This window comes from Schistocerca cancellata, chromosome 7 (assembly GCF_023864275.1).
Source record: "Schistocerca cancellata isolate TAMUIC-IGC-003103 chromosome 7, iqSchCanc2.1, whole genome shotgun sequence".
Lineage (NCBI taxonomy): Eukaryota > Metazoa > Arthropoda > Insecta > Orthoptera > Acrididae > Schistocerca > Schistocerca cancellata.
The window spans coordinates 188181381-188186923 of NC_064632.1; the positions used below are offsets into that span (position 1 = coordinate 188181381).

The 5543-nt window shown below is 41.7% G+C and overlaps 1 non-coding gene across 1 annotated transcript; it reads right to left on the reverse strand.

Moving 5' to 3' along the window:
- Positions 1 to 711: 711 nt before the first annotated feature.
- On the reverse strand, positions 712 to 786 carry Trnap-cgg (transfer RNA proline (anticodon CGG)). The gene has a single exon. It is a non-coding gene; the product is annotated as a tRNA-Pro (tRNA).
- Positions 787 to 5543: the final 4757 nt, after the last annotated feature.

Consider the following 5543-nt stretch of genomic DNA (forward strand, 5'->3'; position numbering starts at 1 on the left):
TCATTAGTTATGTGATCTACCCATCTAATCTTCAGCATTCTTCTGTAGCACCACATTTCGAAAGCTTCTATTCTCTTCCTGTCCAAACTATTTATTGTCCATGTTTTACTTCCATACATGTCTATACTCCATACAAATACTTTCAGAAACGACTTCCTGACACTTAAATCTATACTCGATGTTAACAAATTTCTCTTCTTCAGAAACGCTTTCCTTGCCATTGCCAGTCTACATTTTATATCTTCTCTACTTCGACCATCATGAGTTATTTTGCTCCCCAAATAGCAAAATTCCTTTACTACTTTAAGTGTCTCATTTCCTAATCTAATTCCCTCAGCATCACCCGACTTATTTCGACTACATTCCATTATCCTCGTTTTGTTTTTGTTGATGTTCATCTTATATCCTCCTTTCAAGACACTGTCCATTCCGTTCAACTGCTCTTCCAAGTCATTTGCTGTCTCTAACCGAATTACAATGTCATCGGTGACCCTCAAAGCTTCTATTTCTTCTCCATGGATTTTAATATCTACTCCGAACTTTTTTTCATTTCTTTTACTGCTTGCTCAATATACAGATAGAATAGCATTGGGGAGAGGCTACAACCCTGTCTCACTCCCTTCCCAACCACTGCTTCCCTTTCATTCCCCTCGACTCTTATAACTGCGATCTGGTTTCTGTACATGAAACTTCCTGGCAGATTAAAACTGTGTGCCCGACCGAGACTCGAACTCGGGACCTTTGCCTTCCGCGGGCAAGTGCTCTACCAACTGAGCTACCGAAGCACGACTCACGCCCGGTACTCACAGCTTTACTTCTGCCAGTACCTCGTCTCCTACCTTCCAAACTTTACAGAAGCTCTCCTGCGAACCTTGCAGAACTAGCACTCCTGAAAGAAAGGATATTGCGGAGACATGGCTTAGCCACAGCCTGGGGGATGTTTCCAGAATGAGATTTTCACTCTGCAGCGGAGTGCGCGCTGATATGAAACTTCCTGGCAGATTAAAACTGTGTGCCCGACCGAGACTCGAACTCGGGACCTTTGCAAAGGTCCCGAGTTCGAGTCTCGGTCGGGCACACAGTTTTAATCTGCCAGGAAGTTTCATATCAGCGCACACTCCGCTGCAGAGTGAAAATCTCATTCTGGTTTCTGTACAAATTGTAAATAGCCTTTCGCGCCCTGTATTTTACCCCTGCCACCTTCAGAATTTGAAAGAGAGTATTCCAGTCAACATTGTGAAAAGCTTTCTCTAAGTCTACAAATGCTAGAAACGTAGGTTTACCTTTCCTTAATCTTTCTTCTAAGATAAGTCGTAAGGTCAGTATTGCTTCACGTGTTCCAACATTTCTACGGAAACTGATCTTCCCCGAGGTCGGCTTCCGCCAGTTTTTCCATTCGTCTCTAAAGAATTCGCTTTAGTATTTTGCAGCTGTGACTTGTTAAACTGATAGTTCAGTAATTTTCACATCTGTCAACACCTGCTTTCTTTGGGATTGGAATTATTATGAGTATGATCACGTAATATTTTGATTTCAGTCCGTGTGTAGTCACGCAATGTTTAAACGTCCACTTGGACCTTGTTATTATCTGTTCTTAATTGCTTGTGAAATATTATTAAATTTTCGATCACATCCATGGATTCTTTTGTCCCTTCCTCCATGTGCCTTAACTGTCGTGTTACCATGCTCTGCTCACGTATCTGTTGTTTTATCTCTGTGTTTTGTATCCTTATGGTGCAAGTTAACTGCTGAAGAATTTCCGACAAATTAACGGATCCGACTTCCTCTTCTTCCAAGACGCTTCCTTCTGCGTTTACACTCTCGTATCTGTCCGCAATTAATGCAATGAACCATGCGGTTACACATTTCGACTTGTATTGCCAATACTCGGTTGTGAGGGAGGTCTTATTATACATACTATGGGTTCTACGCACGTTCCCCACCTCCTGCACCTCAGCATTATGTTGGTCGCAGCTTGTAGCTACGTATTTACGTCCTGCTGCACCCCCTTATCTATTTCTCACGGTATTGTGTCGTCTTTTGTTCTGTCCTGTGGCTCGTGTACGTTGTATTGCTGGGTATCAATCTCAATTCGGTCAAGGTATCAATCTGCCATTGCTAATCTCTCTGCTCCCCATCTTTACCGTTTTAACTGACACTTCGCATAATCATGTGATCATACGACCTTACATGCTTCATAAAATTTTTCCCTTCACCCTTACATTCCAATTCCTAATTCCCTTGAAACAATAACAAGACTGTACAACCGCCACTTACAAGTTGGGTCAGATCGTATCATTGCTGTGTCAACCACCAGTGTGCTTGCAAGAAAAACTTAAAGCTAACAGCGGCATTACAACTATACCATGGGAATACTGCATACGTATCTTAGTGCACTGAACGTCTCTGTCTCCCTACTGACTTGTCAGTAGCCACTAATATTTACGACTGGTTGATTCAACACAAAAATTTATTATGAAAAATTCTTAAGATATCTTTTTGCCCTAGTAGTTACATATGGTTTGCCACCTTCCCATGGTATTTTACCAACCTGTCAGGATCACCATTACCTAACGCACAAGTGAGACTGATTCAGATCAATCTTCCTACCAGAGTTGTGCAACGACGCTCTGTGAGTGTTTTAGGAATTTGGTGTTGAACCTACGGCCTGCAAGGTAGGAAGACACCATCTCACGCATGCAGAGTCCATAAGAGTGCAGCAGTATGGGCAGTGATGTAATCAGACAATTATCTCAGCGTCAGTTCCACTACACTCCCTGTAAAGGAAACGTTATCGCTAACAGAAATTGGTGTACAGGTTAAGGCATAACTATATGTTAGCAAAAATGAAAACCTTAGATTTTCGTTATTAAGGTTTGTTTTTACACTAAATATGACTTGATGGCATAGAAATATTACCAGAACTATGTACTGGATGGTAAAATATTCATACTGGGTGTTCACAACTCTGAAGCAGAATTCCTAACTATAATAATGTTCTTTAATGGTAAGATGGTTGATGAACATGTCGGGGTGTCGATAAAAAAACAAACAAAGTAAATGCCATTGGGCCATCGATATCAATTACGCTAAAATGCACACTGAAAATACCCAAAACTGAATGTAGGTTGGTAAAGAGTAATCAAAAAGGACTGCATAATTAAAACGGTTTCTAACTCTGCAGTGGCTGATCAGTCTTTTTCGTTAGATCGGACATCTCGCGTTTCTGCTTCAGTTAAGCCCGACAATCATGTGTATGTTTCACTACAGGTCGTGGCTGAATGCACAAAAATTAGGAGAGACGAGACGGCCGCATTTCTGACTGTAAATTAAGTATCACTTGCTGGTGTATAGTGGTTCCGTGTAATTACTTTGGGTCAGCAGCGGCAGTGGCGCCTGTCTGCGCGAGCTGTGAGCCTGAGAATCCATTCTAAATCTCTCTCGACTGTTAAACACCAGTCTGATACATTTCCTACGTCTTCAGTGAAGTTGAGACTCCTGTTTATTCCCTAGGTAAATTAACTATCATAGTATACTCTATTTGGCTTGAATAGCGCGGTCGACCGTTGTGGCCGAGCGGTTCTAGGCGCTTCAGTCTGTAACCGCGCGACCGCTACGGTCGCAGGTTCGAATCCTGCTTCGGGCATGGATGTGTGTGATGTCCTTAGGTTAGTTAGGTTTAAGTAGTTCTAAGTTCTAGGGGACTGACGACCTCAGATGTTAAGTCCCATAGTGCTCAGAGCCATTTTTTTGGAATAGCGCGTATGTCGTTGCCCTCAAAGCATTAACTGTCAGAGGTTGGTGCGATTCTCCGTAGTAGGAGACTTTGCTGTTTAACTCATTATGAGTTAAGATGAGCATGCCAACAAGCGTTCACATGAAGACTCTCACAACCGTCTCAGCGCCACATGAGTTAACTTGCTCAGACAGTTGATGATGTTCTGCAAGAGAAGAAGCCCATTACTCTCCCTGCAATTTGCCTATATCAAAGCTGGTGGCTACGCATTTTCTTTATGGCCAACCAGGGTGTTCGTAATTGCTATACCTGGAGTTCTTGTAGCGTATCCCAGGCGTCATTTCTTTCATAGGGCAGAGTTTGGCTCCTTCCATGTAATACTCAGATAAACAGCATTTTCTTTCATGTGAGATGTAACGCAGGTGGCTGCAGGGAGTCACCAGTGTTTTATGTTGGGTTTCTCCAGACGTTTATCTGCAGTCTCCAGCCGTGATCCATAGAAAGGCTTTCCGAATGCTGTCGCTAAAAGCATGGACAAAGGCTGCTTTCACTGGTGGTCTACGCAGTGCCTGCAGCGACTCATTGTGTCTGCTAGGTGCCCCATGGCCATAGTTTCAGCAACACGAGACGGCATGCCGTCGTAATATTCTCCAGTCCCTCAGAACTGCATCTCGTAGCTCAGGTCGAGGAAATTACTTGCGTGCAATAGGTAGTGTAAGTGTTAGTGGTTTACATTAACGAATGTTTATTCACTTCGCTTTGCCTACCAATAAAATTTGTACACTTTCACGTACCTATGTCGTGTGACATATTGAGTTAACCAGAACTGTCTCAGGAATTTAATGTAAGGTGTGTTTTGTGTTTGAAAATTTACAAAATAAGGATATTCAAAAATTGAAAAATGTCACTTCTAGGTAAATGCCTTTAGATATACAGTTAAAATTTTGGCAATTAGTTATTTAGATATCTGCTGCTGATGGCGAAGAAATGGTGAAAACGCTTTTATCGTTTTTTTTTCAGAAAAATGACCTAAATGATCCCTCCATAAACATCTTAAGACGCACTTTTTTTTTTTTTTTTTTTTTTTTTTAGTCATCAGTCTTCTGACTGGATTAATGCAGCCCAACACGAATTCATCTGATGTGCCAAGCTCCTCATCCCACAGTAGCACTTGCAACCTATGTCCTCAATTATTTGCTGGATGTATTCCAGTCTCTGTCTTAATCTACATTTTTTGCCCTGTACAGCTCCTTCTAGTGCCATGGAAATTATTCCCTGATGTCTTTACATACGTTCTATCATTCTGTCCCTTCTCCTTGTCAGAGTTCACCCCATATTGCATTCCTCTTCGATTGTGCACAGAACCTTGTCATTTCTTACATTATCAGTCCATCTCATTTTCAACATTCGTCTGTAGCACCACATCTCAAATGCTTCGATTGTCTTCTGTTCCAGTTTCCCCACAGTCCATGTTTCACTACCACTGAGCTTCAGATATACATTCCTAGAAATTTCTTTCACAAATTAAGACCTATGTTTTATACTAGTAGACTTCTCTTGGCCAGGAATGACGCTTTTTCCGGTGCTAGACCGCTTTTTATGTCCTCCTTGCTCCATACATCATCGGTTATTTTGCTGCGTAGGTGACTTCATATAATGTGTGACTGTTAACCCTGATGTTCAGATTCACGCTGTTCTCATTCTTGCTACTTCTCATTACTTTCGTCTTTCTACAATTTACTCTCAATCTGTACTTTGTACTCATTAGACTGTTCATTAGATTCAACAAATCGTGTAATTCTTCTTC